An 18,247-nucleotide genomic window follows, 5' to 3' on the forward strand; every position below is an offset into this window, starting at 1 on the left:
CCAGGAAGGAGGAAACACCCAGCCGACTGAACTTCCTCCTCCAAAGGTGACGTGGCATCACCAGGCTAAATCTGCCACGGGAAAAAAAAACAACAACAATAATCAGACGCAAATCATACCCAACCGCCTGCAACTAACGGGATTAATCTGCTCATGCTTCATAATCCCCAAACAGCATTCCCTCTCCCCATAATTACCCCCCGAGTGAAAACGGCAAAGCCCTCATTTTCATTTTAATAGCGTTTTTTATTTATTTGTTTTTTTTTTATTTTTTTTTCCGTAGCTGCTCTCGCTCGTAATCTGTAATCTCCGTCCTTGCCTTTCGCGCGGTTCTCTCCCCCCCCCCCCCCCCCCTCGCTGGCTGACAGACCCGCCTCATTAGCATATCCCATTAAGAGCCGCGCAGAGTTTTATCAGCGCCGGTCGCTCCGGCCCGCGTTATCGCCCGGTGTTCGCCGGGGATTGATTGCGTCCGGCCCCGCCCGCCCCGCCCGTCTCCGCTGTTCGGGATCTCTTCGTACGTTTAAAAAAAAAAAAAAAAGAATGAAATTTGCATAATAATGCTCTGTAATTACAGGAGCGTTCTTTTTAATAACGGTAATTTATCGATTCCGGGTTGCTTTCAGTTTATATGCCAGGATGCAAATATTTACAACTGCGTGCGGCGTGACCGCTGGTTTTTCTGCCTCCCGTTCCTGTGTGTGTGTGCGTGTGTGTGTGTGTGTGTGTGCGTATGTGTACACGTGCATGTGTGTGTGTGTGTGTGCGTGTGTGAGTGTGTGCGTGAGTGTGTGCATGCACGTGTGTGTGTGAGCGTGTGTGTGTGCATGCACGTGTGTGTATGTGTGTGTGTGTGTGTGTGTGTGTGTGTGAGTGAGTGAGTGTGTGCATGCATATGTGTGTGTGTGTGAGTGAGTGTGTGCATGCACGTGTGTGTGTGTGAGCGTGCGTGTGTGTGTGCATGTCCGTGCGTGTGAGCGTGTGAGTGTGTGCAGGCGTGTGTGTGTGTGTGTGTGTGAGTGTGTGCATGCACATGTGTGTGTGTGTGAGTGAGTGTGTGCATGCATGTGTGTGTGTGTGTGTGCATATGTGTACACGTGCATGTGCGTGTGTGTGTGCATGTCCGTGTGTGTGAGCGTGTGTGAGTGTGTGCATGCACGTGTGTGTGTGTGTGTGTGTGTGTGTGCATGTCCGTGCATGTGAGTGTGTGTGTGTGTGTGTGTGTGTGTGTGTGTGTGTGTGTGTGTGTGTGTGTGGACGGTCATGGTCAGGGCAGGACAGTGTCCTTGGTGGAATTGGAAGTTGATGGGGGTGAATGGATTCATAGCTGGCAGATAATGGCCCCATAACGAGCCTCATCTCAGTCAGTGACGGGGCACTGTCGACCCCGCGACCCCCCCCCCCCTCTGAATCACTCATATTAACGGCAGCACTTAACCCCCGAGGCAAGAGTGAAGGGGACGAGCCTCGACCCTGCGACCCGCGGGCGGACGAACACGGGTCGCGACCCCGCTGCAAGGTGAGCTGGCGTCGCCGGGCGTCTCTCTGTAGCAGGACTGCGTCGGCACGCGTCCCTCTCACGGGCAAACCGCCTCGCCCGGCCTCTCACTGTCAGCTCTCTCTCTCTCAACTGGAGTGCACAGCGCCCCCTGGTGGCCGTTCCAGGCGCTGGAACAACGTGCAGCACAGTCCGGGACCCAACAGCAGACTCACGTCCCTGTCTCTCTCTTTCTCTCTCTTTATCTGTCTTTCTTTTGCCTTTGTCGCACTCCACCTTTCGCTGTCTCTTCATTTCACAATCTTTCTCTCCATCTGTCTCTCTGCTTCCTGTTGACTCATAACTCATTATTAGTCATGAAGGCACATTTGTGTTGCTGAAATAAGAACATCCCATTCATATTGTTGTGTTTCCAAAGTATGTACACATCAGGCAGAAGGTGCAAAGATGGCACTGTAGCACAAATAATTACAAATTATAATTTGTTTATTATTAGCTATTGTGCCCGTGATGTCCCTCCCTCCCCCCCCCTCTCTCTCTCTCTCTCTCTCTCTCCCTCCCTCCCTCTCCTGAGCAGGATCTTGCAGTGTGTAGATTATTCATAAGGCTGCACTACGCAGTGAAACAGATAGAAAAGGAAAAAGGAGGATGTGTGTGTATTCTTATACGTACTTGTGTGTATGTGTGTGCGTTTGTGTTTGTGTGTGTGCATTTGTGTTTGTGCGTGCATGCGAACGTGTGTGTGTGGGGGGTGGGGGGGTGGTGGTGGGTGTGGTTAGTGTCCCAGGTCCTGTCTGAGCTCTGCTGTGTCAGAGCAGACACACACACACAGTCCTGGGAGAAGCTGGCAACATTAACATTTTATCATATGCCTTAAAAAGAACACTTTAGCCACATTGGGGGAGTTTCATTTTTAATTTAGCACCCGTCCCGCCCTCGCTCCCCAAGTCTCTTCTATGTTTCAGTTCACCCCCCCTCCCCCAGAAATGGCCTGCCTGCCTTGTAACTACCCCAGCTACAGGAACAGGTCACAGCGAAGCCCCCCTTAAGAGCCCGATGTTGGTCTCAGTCACACTGAGGTTTGATTGACCTGTTACTCATCCTTTGAGAGACGTGGGCGTGTGGCTGCGTGGTAGTGGGAAGCTAATATTGACACACCACATTAACCCTGTGAAGAGTAGGTTGTTTGGAATGTATTTTTTTTTTTTAATTCTAGTTCGGTGTTCGCAGAACTCTAGAACATCGCTTTCAACTGCCAGTAGCGATTGTTACATCAGCATCAGAATGTTCAGACCAAGAACGTTCTAATCGCGCGTTTGTGAGCTCACGCCTCGGAAGGGGTTAAATAAATGGGTTGGCTGTGAGGTGCCCTGGGGCAGCAGTTAGCGCGCTGGACGCTCACACTGAGGGTTGACAGGTGCACATTCTGGTTGGGGGCTAGCTACTGTTTAACAGACACGGAATAGTCCAGAATCCTTCCTTTTTTTTTTTTTTGCATTATGTTGTTACATTATTAATTTCATGCATGGAGACTTCCACAGTGCATGTCTTTTGCACATTATTCATTCATTTGAGTTGATATTTACTGAAGCGATTCGGGTACTTTGCCCAAGGGGGAGAGACTAGCATACAGACAAGGCTTACAAGACCTTTTATTCTAGTTAGGAGACTTAAGAATACCAGCTTACAGTGAAGTAGCCTGTAATGAACAAGAAACAAACAGGAACATACAATGTCAAAATGAAATCTCTTGAAGCAGTTTGCTATGGAAGTGCTCGTGTAGTGAACCAGCACAGGCTTAACTGCGTTTATGCCAGATGTGTTTAAGACCAGTGTGTGTGTGTGTGTGTGTGTGTGTGTGTTTTATTCATGGGATGAAGCCTGCACTTCAGACACCAGCTCCCCTACCCTCCCCCCCCCCACCCCACCCCACTTTCTCTGCACTGGTTATAACTCAGGGGAGGATGGGCGTGGCAGGACGTTGTGTCGCGTCCTGTGATGACTGGTCTGTTTTGCTCAGTTGACTGAGCCTGGCCTGGTCCATTGGCGTACAGGTGGAGAGGGCAGGTCAGGTGACCTCCAGAGCACAGGTATGAGCGCACAGGCCAGGTATAGGAGCTTAGCACAGCAAGCTGAATCAAAGCTCCAGACCGCCCACACCTGTTCACACCTGCGCCCAGCCTGTGACATCATCCCATTCTGTAGGGCTGTTTGACTTTTCTTTCTTAGTCTTTTTTTTCCCGGTTCCCCATTACCTTGTTCAACCCCCGCCTGAGTTAAATTAAATTTGCATTTTAGATCCAATCTTTGTCCTACATTTCTCGAGACTCGTGTATTCAGTCAGTGTGTGATTTTTCCCTTACTTCAGTCTATCCTGTAGGAGTACTGAGATTTAATTAAAATTATTTTTTGCTTAATCGGCATATTCCTGTAAAGTGAGTTTTGACTGGACAGAAGCTAAGATTTTTTTTTCCACTTGAGCAGCACATTCTTTTAAACGTGATTGGATGGAAACTCTTGATATTTTATGTGAATAAACAGTATTTTTGGACTTAAGTGTTGGTGTTGGACATAAGGTGTAGGATATAGGGTGTTGGACATGGGGTATAGGGCCATGGTCAGCAATTAGCAGACTCCGGTCCTATGTTTAGTCTCATTATCAATGGAGCATTGCTGTTTTTTAAAAAGGATAGCTTTTGACTTCTCCTGAGCTGCGATGGTCCTCCGACCTCGTCCAATCGCGTGCGTTATTCAAACCACCTCGTGCTGCTCAGCCAATCACTGCGTGTCTCTGTCAGTGCCTCGCCTCGTCCAATCGCGTGCGTTATTCAAACCACCTCGTGCTGCTCAGCCAATCACTGCGTGTCTCTGTCAGTGCCTCGCCTCGTCCAATCGCGTGCGTTATTCAAACCACCTCGTGCTGCTCAGCCAATCACTGCGTGTCTCTGTCAGTGCCTCGCCTCGTCCAATCGCGTGCGTTATTCAAACCACCTCGTGCTGCTCAGCCAATCACTGCGTGTCTCTGGCAAAGTGGCAGTTACAGATGAGCCAGAGAGAGGAAAGAGAGAGAAGAGACAGAAGAAAAGTGGAAAGGAAAAGAGCGAGTGATGATGGCAAAGAAATGGCTTGTCTAAACATCAGAAAAGTTGACACTGAAAAAATATTGGCGGGACAAACAGAAGCCTTTCATTGAATGAGAGACGTAAAGAGAAGGCACATAAGGGAGAAACAGAGGAAGATCAGAAGGACTTAACTCTAGGGAAGCTGTGTTAATGTGAAATATCTCTCTTTTTTTGTTTGTTCATTTTCAAAATAAGAACTTTGTGTTTTTCATCTGTCATAACTGGAGTGTTTTCATCATCGTGTGTTTCATGTCTTTCACAAATTAAGTTTGATCTCAGTTCTGCCAAAAATATGCACTTTTATTTTATTGAGAAAATGCAATACTCAAAGGAAGAGATCTGAAATGTGCCCTTTGTTCTTATTTTTCAGAAAAACTATTTTAGTATTTTTTGTTTAAGATTACTTGTCATCCACAGTAAAATCCACAATGTACTTTCTTCATAACTGAAGAAAGTACATTGAACATTCACAATGTTGGGGAAAAAAAAAACCTAGTTGGTTTCATGTAATGTTTAAACTGTCATACAGCAATAATCATGCAGGCCTTCGAATCAGAATTATGCACAATTGTTGGGTATCCTGATAGATTAGACCTTGGCTAAGTTTGGGTGACGGGGCCTCCTGGAATTTTCATAGAATGCCCCTGGTGTAGGGCACAGGCTGTAGGGCATCGGGTTTAGGGCACAGGGTGTGGAGTATAGGGTGCAATGGTTAGGGCACAGGGTGTGGAGTATAGGGTGCAATGTTCAGGGCACAGGGTGTGGAGTATAGGGTGCAATGTTTAGGGCACAGGGTGTAGGGTGTAGGGCAGGGGTGGCCAACCCTGGTCCTGGAGGGCCGCAGGGTCTGCTGGTTTGTGTTTTCACCTTAAATACAGCAACCACTTAAGACTGAAGAAACCAGGTGAGGTGAGTTAACTGTGTAATCAATGCTTTAATCGATCAATTAAGTGCTGAGTAAAAACAAAAACCAGCAGACCCTGCGGCTCTCCAGGACCTGGGTTGGCCAGCCCTGGTGTAGGGTGTTGGGTATAGCCATATGGTTTTGGCACTAGGGAGTAGGGTGTAGGTTGTGGGGCATAGGTGGTGAGGGTATGGGGGCACGGGGTTAAGGTTATGTTTAAAATTAGGGTAAGCTCTGACCCAGCTAACCGAGGAATGTAGGCAACCCTGACCTTTCTTCCCAAGCCAGTTCATTCCAGTTTATTGGGTTGTAACCGCCATATCCAACTGCCCGTTCCTTATGTCAGCCATGCAGGGGATCCACCGCGGAGCGAGATTTCGCCCGTATCCCGCCTGGCATTTAAAGCCGAACCTCGTTAGCCGCGGCTTCTGCGAGAGTCTCAGAGAAGGTAACTCCTTCCTTGGCTGAAAGCTGAGCAGCTTTGTGGTGCTGCGTTTGGCACATCTACTTCGGGGCAGAGCAGATGGGTGTGGTGCCAGGGAGGGAGGGAGGGAGGGAGAGAGCGAGGGAGGGAGGGAGGGAGCGAGGGAGGGAGAGAGAGAGAGAGAGACTCGGAGGAGAGGCAGCGCTCTCTCTACAGAATAATCTCAAATCCCACACAGAGCCATTAAAGTCCACATCTATACATCCTCATGCATCTGCTAAGCTATGGGCTTAAATTTCCCAATATCCTGCTCTCTCACGCGCACATACACATACATCCACATACACGCGCGCGCACACACACACACACACACATACCCATACACCCACACACACACACACACATGCACACACCCATACACCTACATACACACACACACTCACGCACACCCACACACACACACACACACACACATACCCATACACCCACACACACGCATGCACACACCCATACACCTACATACACACACACACTCACGCACACCCACACACACACACACACACACACTGTGCAAGCTTGAGAATCCTTCTCAGCCACAATATTCATACCGTGGATCCTTGGAAAATAAGCCCTGCTTTGATTCCTAAGCTCCACATACAGTAACAAAAAAACCTGAAATTCAGATACCAGAGGCCTCCATTGACAAATCCGCGTGGTTTTAGTGGAGCGTCCTGTTCCTCCTGCTTCTCCGCATTCTCCCTCCCTCACTCGCATCCCTCCATCCATCCATCCATTATCTGTACCCTCTTATCCTGGTCAGGGTCACGGGGGAGGTGGGGGGGGGGGGGCGGCACACGCGTAGCGCATTATGGCATGAAGTACCTGCTGTCACCACTTGGTCCTCATCAATTAACTGCGAGAGTTACTGATTTACATCTGCTGAACACGTGTAATGTGCAGTGGATGCTAATGGATGCTAATTATATGGGAGCCACAGCGCACTGCATCAGGCTAGCGGCCAGCATGCGATGCTCATTTCATTCTGCTATCCGAGCGCTTGCTGAGGATCGGGAGGACGTCATTGGCTAATAAATGGTAAATGGACTGCATTTATATAGCGCTTTTATCCAAAGCGCTTTACAATTGATGCCTCTCATTCGCCAGAGCAGTTAGGGGTTAGGGGTTAGGTGTCTTGCTCAAGGACACTTCGACACGCCCAGGGCGGGGTTTGAACCGGCAACCCTCCGACTGCCAGACAATCGGTCTTACCACCTGAGCTATGTCGCCTGGCAGTGATATAGGCAGTGATCACGCGCTGGCCCCCGGCTACACAGAAGGATACTCAGTGTTAAATCGACTCTGGGAGAGTGTACTCTGACGGTGTATTTTTTACTCCTTTCACACAAGCACTGAGCTCTGAGGGTTGGGTTTCCGGGTGACGCGGTGCTGTTGTGCCCTTGTGTGAGGCGGTCCCGAATCGCTTTATTAAATATCCAGCTGTGTAAAGGGATAGAGATGTTGTTGCGCCCCCCCCCCCCCCCAGAGGGGTGGAGCCAGCAGAGTTAGCAGACGTTGTTGCGGGGGGGCTGACCACTCCCACTCCAGCGTGGGGGTGAGTCTGGCTGGATTATTCGTCAGTTTTGGGGGTAACGGTGCCATCTCCCCTCGTGAGAGACACCCACCCGTGAAGGAGGAGGGGGCCGAACTCTGAAGAGACGCTGGAGGGAGGTTCCCTCCCTGCCTACAGGGCCTTTGAGTAACAAATAGTAAGCAAATGCTGCATTTGTATTTTCAGCGCTTTGGGAGGGTTTGGGGTGAAAAGCGATCACTGGTATCTACCTGTGTATCTACCCTCTGTGGAAAAGACACGCCCGGCGTGTGAGGGCACGGACGCGTGCCCAACACGCTTCACCACGGATAACGTGTGGGGAACGAGCGCCACCTCTGGGTGCCTATCCAAAAAGTCAAGCGTGGAGGGGAAAAATAATGTATCGTTTTTTAAATCGCTGCCGGTATCGCAGAGCTGAGCTGACACTAAATCTAGTGTCCCTGAGTTTGGGGCGCTGTGGTTTGGTGATTAGGCCCTAGCTTGCAGTCGGCGTTCCGATTCATCCCAAAGGTGTTGGATGGAGCTGAGGTCAGGGCTCTGTGCAGGCCGGTCAGGTTCTTCCGCACCAGACTTGGCAAACCGTTTCTTTATGGGCTTCACGTTGTGCACAGGGGCGTGGAGTCCCGTTTCCTGAAGCTCCCGATGAACAGTTCTTGTGCTGAAGTCGTTTCCAGAGGCAGTCTGGAACTCGGTAGTGAGCGTGGCAGCCGAGGACAGACTACTTTTATGCGCTACGTGCTTCAGCGCTCGGCGGTCCTGTTCTGTGAGCTTGCGTGACCTACCGCCTCCCGGCTGAACTTTTCGTTGCTCCTGAACGTTTCCACTTCACAATAACAGCACTCTCAGTTGACTGGTGCAGCTCTGGCAGGGCGAAAAATTTGACAAACTGACTTGTTAGAAAAAGGTGGCGTCCTATGACAGCGCCACGTCGAAAGTCACTGAGCTCTTCAGTACAACCCGTCCTACTGCCAATGTTCGGCTATGGAGATTTGCGTGACTCTACGCTTGTTGATTTTAAGCACCTGTTAGCGATGGGTGTGGCTGTGGTAGCCGAACCCATTCATTTGAAGCGGTGTCCGCATATTTTTGGCCGTGTAGCGCATGTGTGCAAGAATGTCAGCTGCCGAACGCCCAAAATATAAAAAGATGAATGAACTGCGTGAGCCAGGGGTGTCAGCTCCGTAATGGAAATTAATTACTTACGCGACGCTTCAGCATCCCTCCCGGGGTCCTTAGACGTCCCGTCCGCGCGCGTGCCTGCCTGAGAATCTCCGGTGACAGTGATAAGTTGGCTAATAAGCTCTGGGTATTATTTTCGTGAAACAGCGAACGGCTTTATAATTACGTCCTCCCGGTTCAGGCCGAGGAGTGCGAGTGATCAGCCGTTCGGAGGCGCCGATGCAAATGAGATCACTTCCCTTTCTTCCCTTTTAATCGCGTTACGGAATGTATGGGGTGCGGGTTAGCGCGCTATACCGCCGCGGCTAATCCTCTTACGAGCGGCGCCGCTCCCGCCAAGCGCCGCGCGGACGCGTTCGATGGGGCGCGCCTCAGCGTGGAGGCTCCTCTGCAGCGACAGGGAACAAACAAACGTGTGTGTGTGTGTGTGTGTGTGTCTGTGTGTCTGTGTGTGTGTGTGTGGGTGTGTGCGTGTGTGTGTGTGTGACTGTGTGTGTGTGTGTGTGTGTGTCTGTCTGTGTGTGTGTGTGTGTGTATGTATGTGTGTGTGTGTGTTTTTGTGTGCTTGTTTCTATGTGTTTGTGTGTGTGTGCGCTTGCGTCTATGTGTTTGTGTATGTGCGCTTGTGTCTATGTGTGTGTGTGTGTGTGTGTGCTTGTGTCTGTGTGTGTGTGTGTGTGCATGTGCGCTTATGTCTATGTGTGTGTGTGTGTTTGTGTGTGTGTGTGTACCATAGTTGGGGGGTTTTGACTGTTGGTGTGCCAGAGCTCTCTGCTCTGTAAGCAGGTTGTGTGAGTGTGTGAGTGTGAGTGTGTGTGTGTGAGTGTGAGAGAGTGTGTGTGTGTGTGTGTGAGAGAGAGTGTGTGTGAGAGTGTGTGAGTGTGTGTGCGAGTGAGAGAGTGTGTGTGTGTGAGTGTGTGTGTGTGTGTGAGAGAGAGTGTGTGTGAGAGTGTGTGAGTGTGTGTGCGAGTGAGAGAGTGTGTGTGTGTGAGTGTGTGTGCGAGTGAAGTCCTGGGACAGGAGCAGGGCGGCGGGCGGATCCCTGTTCCAGGTTAGCAGCAGGCTCCTCTGTTCTCACAGCCCCCGGCAGGGAGGTTCTCCACAGCCAAACAGCCGCCTGGAGCAGCTTTACACAGAAACAGAGAGCGTCTCCTCAGCGCTGCGTCCACAAAGCAAAACTCTCTCTCATTCCTCTGCCTGCTCTCTTTCTCTCTCTCATCTCTCTTTCCTCTCTTTTCTTTTTTTTTACTCTCACTCCCCCCTACAGTCGCTCAATCTCCCTAATTTGTTTGCTCAAGCCAATGATTTATGTATTTTTTTTGTTGTGCAGGATAATGTGTTGTAATAATAATGTCTGAAATGTTGTCAGTGGCCTTTCTCTTCTGCATGGTACTCTGCTGCTCACTGGGTTTACATGGTCTGCTGCCCAGGGGGTCTTTCTCTACTTACAGCCGACTGCTCCTCAGTGCGTTTGGTTCTGCTGAGTGTGTGGGTTAGCCTGCATGATAGACTCCTCACACCAAGCCTTACCCAGATAGCAAGAGACTCCGGGCCGGGTCTGGGCCAGTCGTGGCCTGAAGTCAGCACCGCTGGGCTGGACTCAGATCTGGGTCACTTGCTATCTGGATAGCCTTAGGTCTCATTCTCTCTCTCTCTCTCTCTCTCTCTCTCTCAATTCAATTCAATTCAATTTGCTTTATTGGCATGAAATACATACAGTAAATGTAGCTGGTCTGTGAGTGATGTAGCTGGTCTGTGAGTGATGTAGCTGGTCTGTGAGTGATGTAGCCGGTCTGTGAGGGATGTAGCTGGTCTGTGAGGGATGTAGCTGGTCTGTGAGTGAAGTAGCCGGTCTGTGAGGGATGTAGCCGGTCTGTGAGGGATGTAGCCGGTCTGTGAGGGATGTAGCCGGTCTGTGAGGGATGTCGCTGGTCTGTGAGAGATGTAGCTGGTCTGTGAGTGATGTAGCTGGTCTGTGAGGGATGTAGCCCGTCTGTGAGGGATGTAGCTGGTCTGTGAGGGATGTAGCTGGTCTGTGAGTGAAGTAGCCGGTCTGTGAGGGATGTAGCCGGTCTGTGAGGGATGTAGCCGGTCTGTGAGGGATGTCGCTGGTCTGTGAGAGATGTAGCTGGTCTGTGAGTGATGTAGCTGGTCTGTGAGTGATGCAGCTGGTCTGTGAGTGATGTTGCTGGTCTGTGAGTGATGTAGCTGGTCTGTGACTGATGTAGCTGGTCTGTGAGGGATGTAGCTGGTCTGTGAGTGATGTAGCTGGTCTGTGAGTGATGTAGCTGGTCTGTGAGTGATGTAGCTGGACTGTGAGAGATGTAGCTGGTCTGTGAGGGATGTAGCTGGTCTGTGAGTGATGTAGCTGGACTGTGAGAGATGTAGCTGGTCTGTGAGGGATGTAGCCGGTCTGTGAGTGATGTTGCCGGTCTGTGAGTGATGTAGCTGGTCTGTGAGGGATGTAGCTGGTCTGTGAGTGATGTAGCCGGTCTGTGAGTGATGTAGCTGGTCTGTGAGTGATGTAGCTGGTCTGCGAGTGATGTAGCTGATCAGTCATTTTGTCTTTGCGGATGGCTGGCTCCCCTGCCGCAGCCCGTCGTGGGGGGTGATGGCTCTATCCTCTCCTTGATCCACATCCAAAACCTCTAACACATCTAATCACCTCTGCTTCCCTTCTCTGGCTTCAATCAATACATCGGAGGCGGGGGCTTGCATTTTAAAATGAGATTTAAGACAGACGTGCTGCGCAAGGCCGTCTCACTGACTATGGCGAATCCCTGTTTTTTTTTTTTTGTTTGTTTTTTACGATGTATCGCCATCTGGTGGAGGCATGCAGGTAGTGCCGTTACACTGGGGGAGGCCTCGCTCACCGCGTCCAGTGATTGAGTTGAATGGCGCTACCATTTCCAGGGCTGCCTGGTGACAAAGCTCCAAAATATTTAATTTTATGAATATTCAAGATGCTCGTTGATATTGCTCAAAATGCTTTGCGCACTTTTTGGGAAGCTGTGAAAATGATGCCCGTTGTTCCATCTCCACTCATCCCTTTTAATTTGCAGTTGTGCTCCATAATTCACTCACATTTGAGCTGCAGCGGAGCCAGTAAAGTTGATTTAGCCTTCTGCAATTCTACCCTAAATCGTGTAGATAGAGATGTATGTACACGCGTGCTTCTGCACGGCAGGCTTGTGTGTGTCTCTCCCTCCCTGTTCCGGCTCCAGCTCTTGTTAGACGTGAGCCCAAGTGCTGCAGTAAGAGTGTTTTCTTTGCATAATTGGAGTGAGAAAAACAACAGCAGTGGGACAGAGGAGCACGCCCTGAAACAAACCCAGTCTCGGGGGGGGGGGGGGGGGGATGAGGGGGAGGGGGGGGGGGGTGAGGACTCTGACAACTTACCCATGGGGCTTTGCTGCAGGTGGCCCCAGGCGATGGCCTCTGGCGAGGGCACGGTGGAGGAGGAGAAAGGGGCTGCTGCTTTTTTTAAGTGAGGACACGGGGGGGAAAAGGAGAAAGGGACCTGCGTTTTTTTTAGGATGACAACCGCACCTGCTCCCAGCCCAGTCAGACGGCTTCAAAAAGGCCGGAGGCTCCCATTGGCCCAGCCGTCGCGCGTCTCCCTGGCTACCGGCGGCCGGCCGGCTCCGTCGCGGTCAGGCCCCCCGGGTTGAGTGACGGGCGGGATCACGGGAAGGTTCCTCCCGGTCTCCCGCGGCGATTTTTCGGCAGGTGCGACTGTGGCCGCCTCCGCAAACAACAGCTCGTTAAGAAGCGGCGCCCACACGCCCGCGAAGTTCGGTTTCGACGGGAGAGTCGAGCGCGCGTAAATGTTTTGCTTTTGCAACGTGTCTCCATCTCAGAGGAAGCCCTGGTGTCTGATGGGACGGCACGACTTCGTGAACTCGTTAACTCTGGGTTCACTTCGTCCCTGGAACTTCTCAATTAGTGCAGTCTCACACACACACACACACACACACACCATTGTCTTCATCACCTGAGACCGTCCTTCAGAAGATTTTACCAGGGACTCATTCCTCAGAGTCGGCCATTTTGGTTCTTTTTTGGCTCTGGAATGAGCTGCGTACTTCCTGGTCTGCCCTACGTGTTTAAAAACCCCCCTCGTTGAAGACAGTCATTGAGTTAATAATTAATGAGGGGAAAGCTCTCTCTCTCTCTCTCTCTCTCTAGTGTGAGTGGTGCGGGGTCTCTCTTTTTTTGGCCGGGCGCTCTCTCCGCAGTACGGCTCATGCCACTGCGTCCGTGAGGTGGCGGGGGGGGGGGGGGTAGGGGGCGAGCGGCGCGCTGGCAGGAGCTCTACGGTCTGATAAAGCGCTCATTTGCATTTTCGGGGAGGGAGCTGAGATCCCGTTGAAACCCCCCCGTCTTCGCTGTCCGGAAGCTGATGTCCCTCTTAAACCTTTTTTTTTATTCAGAGGTCCTCAGCAGCACACTGCGTATCGATCACCGCACGTTGTGAATTACAGCGCTGTCAGGCTTTTTTTTTTTGTTTTGTTTTTTTTTCAGTTTTGTTTTCGGGAAACGGGGGCGGGGCTGGGGGGTGGCGGGTCGTGGGGTGATTTAGAATTCAAGATGAAGCATTTGCCTGTATGATCAATTAGTGATTGTTACTAAATTTTGGGGGGGGGGGGGGGGGGTGTAGAGTTGAGGGCAGAGAGGGCGTCATGGGGAAGGGGGCGCCCTCCCGGGGTGTGGTGGCAGGTGGAAAGGATTTTGGGAAATGCTCAGCTGCTGCAGGAAGTGGCAGTGATGATCTGGTCAGACCCAGCCCTCTGTGCGGAAGAGAGGATGGGGAGTTCACAAATGGGAGGACAATCGGGCGCTGGGTAGAGCGGCGACGTTCTGACCCAGAGGTGCATTGTGGGGGACTGATCTTCATTTCCTCCTCAGCTTGGAGAACAGTCGGCAGCTCTGTGATTGGCTCGTTAAATCCAGAGGGCGAGCGAGCGCGTCAAGCTTGTCACCGCGCCAGGGGCCTGTACTGCACAGCGCAGGCAGGCCGCAGGCCCTCGATCCACCAGAGGTGTCACTGTTGAGCTAATGACCGCCCTCCCTGGGTGACACTGTTTCCAATTATGCGTGAGTCACCCTGCAGGATTCAGCATCGTGCCGCCGCACGCCATTAGCTCATAAAGGCTTGAGACGATATCCTCCTAAGGCCAGGCAATTATTGTCCCCTGTAGGAGACATGAAGTCTCTAGACTTAACCTCAGGAGCCGTGTATCCTACTGTGCTGCATGAAGCCTGCATGACAAGGGACATTAGAACAGATGAAATTCATAATATTTTTGAAAATGGTTGCACTGCAACATGTTTTTGTCGGCCAGGACACTTACTCGTATTATGCCCCAATAAAAATGTAAATAGTTGAACTTTTTGTTTCTGCCCTGTCTAAGGAGGACGTTGCCCCTCCATTTTACATCGTCATCAGGACTGTAACTCGCAGTCAGCAGGTATCTGTATAAAATTGCCGAATTTGCTTCCACAGAGGAGTCCCCTTTGGTACCGGTGCTTCCTGAGTCCCCCCCCCCCCCCCCCCCCCGGCCTGTGGGCAGCACCTTACCCGAAAATCATGCAAATCCCTCCTTTATGTAATTAAACTTACTTTATTCACTGTGACCTCGCTGAAGTGCTTTGTGCTTCAGCTGCTCCAATGCCTGTCCTGCAGTTAATTTATCAAAATACCCAAAACCCCAAATGCCCCCCAAAAAAAACCCCTCTGCGCTTCTCCCCCACTGGCGAAGAACTGGATCGGAGAGGAGGCTCCTCGTACGGATGGTGTGAGCGAGGGGGGAGGAGAGCCGAGCCGTGGGAGGAGGTGCAGATTAAGATAAGGAGCTGGAGAGTGTGGGGAGAAGAAGTACGGAGTTTATGAACAGCGGGGGGGGAGGTGTGTGGTGGGAGGGGGGGGGGGAGAGAGGAGAGGGCGGGGGGGGGGAGGGTGGGGATTTACTCCAAGGAGCCAGGGGACGCTCGGTGCCTTTTCACAAAAAGTGCGCGTTGAAAATGCGATTTTTAAAGCGTTTGATATTGAAATGTGTACACTGGAGCTTGTCATTAATATGAGCTCGAGGTGGCGTAAATACTGAATAAACGCGCGTTAAATAATGTGTCAACATCTCCCCCTAGAGGCAGAAAGGGTGCGGGCTCCAAGGTGACGAGACTCGGCCTCTGTCTCTGTGGGCACGTTCAGCCTCCCCATCGACAGCAAATTCATTCTTTTTTTCCTTCTCTTCTTCTTGCTGGATAAAACTCCACGTCCCCCCCCCCCCCCCCCCCCCACTGTACGCATCACATCCTGTCCTCTGTGGCTCTGTTGGGGGAGGTGTCTAAAAAAAAAACGGGCAATTAAAAATGCATGCGCGGGACAGGCGGCAGGAAGTGTGTTTGGATAGCGACAGATGCGCTAGTTTTGCTCCCGGTGCTGAAATATAATCACATTTTATAAAACATGTTCATTCCTTCATTTTTATAGTGTTGTCGGAAAAAAAGGGGGATACAGGATGTTTAACATAAAATACGCTGTTTTATTCAGCATAGATGCCTTGCGTTGTATTTATATAGCAAATTTATGAATGCACTGCACTGGGCTAACTAGCTTACAAAATGGCTGTTAAGACGCAATTAGCTGGATGGCAGCTACCTGTCATAGCGTCCTCGGTCTTGGCTGGAATTTACATGCGAAACGAACGCGACGCTTTTTCAGATGGCGGATAATGAGGCTGCGTTTGATGTGCCTGGCAGGCTGGATGGGTACGGAGCTTTCCGCGAACACGTGGTGCAAATAAGACCTGCGTCTGTCACGGTCTCTTCGCTAAACGAGCCAACTGCTAAAGTCCGGGAAGTGATGCCTATAGATTTTAGCGAAACCGTTTATTATTTTTTTTTTTTTGTGGCTTGTTTTCCATGGCTGTATATTCATGACATGAAGAAGAAAATAAGAATGAAAGAATTGGTATTCTGACAGCTGTACTGAGGCTTGGAGGTACACGTGCTCGGTGTCAGTTGAACTCTTGACGGATTGATTTTAACTCTAATGGAGTAAATTTGGTCCCTAATGGACTCGTATGTGAACTGCTGAGGGTTGAACGGACGCTGAGAATTGTGCCGTGTGCTTCTCCTGCAGGCAGTTCACTGTGGTTAAGGCCAGAGAGGTTAGCGCCTGTCTGAGGGCTATGGGCCCTGGATGAGGCTCAGCTGGATAATCCCATAAACGCCTGGCAGTGGACTTCCTGTTTCCAGCCCCTGCCCCGGACCAATCACGTTACTGCACTGTGTTCCGCTCGTCGTGGCTGTGGATGCGGAGCGGGGTGATCTTCCTTTGTTAGGGAGACCTGCTGACAGCTCCCTGTGAGAGACGAAGGCCAACACAGCATGAGAGATGGGGAAAGGAGGGATGGAGGAAGGAGAATAGCAGGAAAAAGAAAGAGGGATGGGCAGGATGGAGGGGGCTGAAGGAATGGTGATGAAATGATGGTGAAGGGAAAAGAACAGGATGGAGAGAGAAAGATGGAGAGAGGAGAGGGTCAGCAGTGTGCTACAGTGGTTAGGGAACTGGGATGGTGTGTGCAGGTGCCGCCTGTACACTCTGTCTCTGTGGCTCCTTCCCGCTCAGCGTGTGAGGATGTATGCACCTGCTGTCACTGCACAGCCCCTGTACACGCTGTCTCTGTGGCTCCTCCCTGTACATGCTGTCTCTGTCTGTCCCTGTGGCTCCTCCCTGTACACGCTGTCTTTGTCTGTCTCTCTCTGTCTCTGTGGCTCCTCCCTGTACATGCTGTCTCTGTCTGTCTCTCTCTCTCTGTCCCTGTGGCTCCTCCCTGTATACGCTGTCTCTGTCTGTCTCTGTGGCGTCTCCCTGTACACGCTGTCTCTGTCTGTCTCTCTCTGTCTCTGTGGCTCCTCCCTGTACACGCTGTCTCTGTCTGTCTCTCTGTCTCTGTAGCTCCTCCCTGTACACGCTGTCTCTGTCTGTCTCTCTCTGTCTCTGTGGCTCCTCCCTGTACACGCTGTCTCTGTCTGTCTCTCTCTGTCCCTGTGGCTCCTCTCTGTACACGCTGTCTCTGTCTGTCTCTGCGGTGTCTCCCTGCTCAGCGCGTGAGGATGTATGCGCCCGCTGTCTCTGCACAGCCGCTGGTACACAGCCGCTGGTACACAGCTGCGGGTGAGCGTGGTTATCACCGAACGCAAACAGTATTTATTCAGACCCATTAAATTGTCTCTGGGCGCAAAACAGCCGACGTTGCATTATTTATCACGCGGCGCGGCGCGGCGCGGAGCGAGATGTTCTCACCGGGGCTCCGGCAGGACTCTGCAGCTCCCCAAACCGCCGTCGTTTCCCACTTATTTATTTCATTTGTGTCTTGTGTTTTTTTTTTTTTTTTTTTTTTTAAACCAGTAAACAATAGATCATTTATTCTTTTACAAGCGACTCTCTGGAGTGTATTTTTCAGTGGCAGCACGCGCGGGCGTGTGTACAAGGAGCTGATGAATGTGATGATGAATGTGTTTGTGTTGGGGCGGGCGGTGGGGGTTGGGGGGGGGTGCGGTTACCGCGGCGATGTGGCAGGGAGATACGGGCGACGGAGCTGGGCAGGCGCGCTGACGGCAGGCAGGTTCGCTGGCCGGTTAATGGGACTGTAGCGACCTGTACGCCATGGACAGACCTGGGGGGGTGGGGGGGTGGGGGGGGGGGAGGCAAGGCGATATGGGACGGCCCCCGCTGTTTAAAATGCAGCGATAACCTTCAGGGCGTCAGGGAAGCAGAACCCCCCCCCCCCCTTTCCGCCCCACAGCAGTCCCCCACCACCCAATCTCCAAATCTTTATTTTGAATTAGTTTTTGTTTTCAGTGCACTGGGGTCTTTTTTTTTTTTTTTTTCTTTCCTCCCAGAGGGGGCCGGGGGGGCCATTCGCAACGGTTGGATTCACACTCTCGGTTTTTGCATGGGATTATGGGTAAGAAAAGTGGCTGGCGCAGGTGAGACTCACGAAACGGGGGGGGGGGGGGGGCGAGGGCGAGAAACGGCGGGAGTCGCTAGGCCGTGTCGTTGCCATGGAGGCGGGGCCATTTACCCGATGCTTAGGTTATTTGCTTCTCTGTAAAGCCTGCCGATACGCTGCTGCCTGGCGTGGCGGGTGCAAACGAAGGCGTTATTTTGAATAGCATTTCACGCTGGGTTTTGTTGTCATGGTCGCCAGGCTTCCCAGGGGGGGATCAAACGAGGTCCTCTCTGCTTTGAATACGGCCAACGAGCTGAAGCACACCCAAAGAGCTGGGTGGGGTTCGTGCTGTGACGACTGGTTTGCAAGTGTGTGTGTGTGTGGGTGTGCGTGTGTGTGTGTGTGTGTGTGTGTCTCTGTGTGTGTGTCTCTGTGTGTGTGTGTCTGTGTGTCTCTGTGTGTGTCTCTGTGTGTGTGTGTGTGTCTGTGTGTGTGTGTCTGGGTGTGTGTCTGTGTGTGTGTGTGTGTGTCTCTGGGTGTGTGTGTGTCTG

The 18,247-nt window shown here is 51.5% G+C and overlaps 1 protein-coding gene across 1 annotated transcript in view; it reads left to right on the forward strand.

Moving 5' to 3' along the window:
* The window catches only part of hydin (HYDIN axonemal central pair apparatus protein), a 157,122-nt gene that overhangs the window by 19,412 nt on the left and 119,463 nt on the right, over nucleotides 1–18,247 (forward strand). The gene's annotated exons all lie outside the window — the stretch shown is intronic.

This window comes from Anguilla anguilla, chromosome 5 (assembly GCF_013347855.1).
Source record: "Anguilla anguilla isolate fAngAng1 chromosome 5, fAngAng1.pri, whole genome shotgun sequence".
Lineage (NCBI taxonomy): Eukaryota > Metazoa > Chordata > Actinopteri > Anguilliformes > Anguillidae > Anguilla > Anguilla anguilla.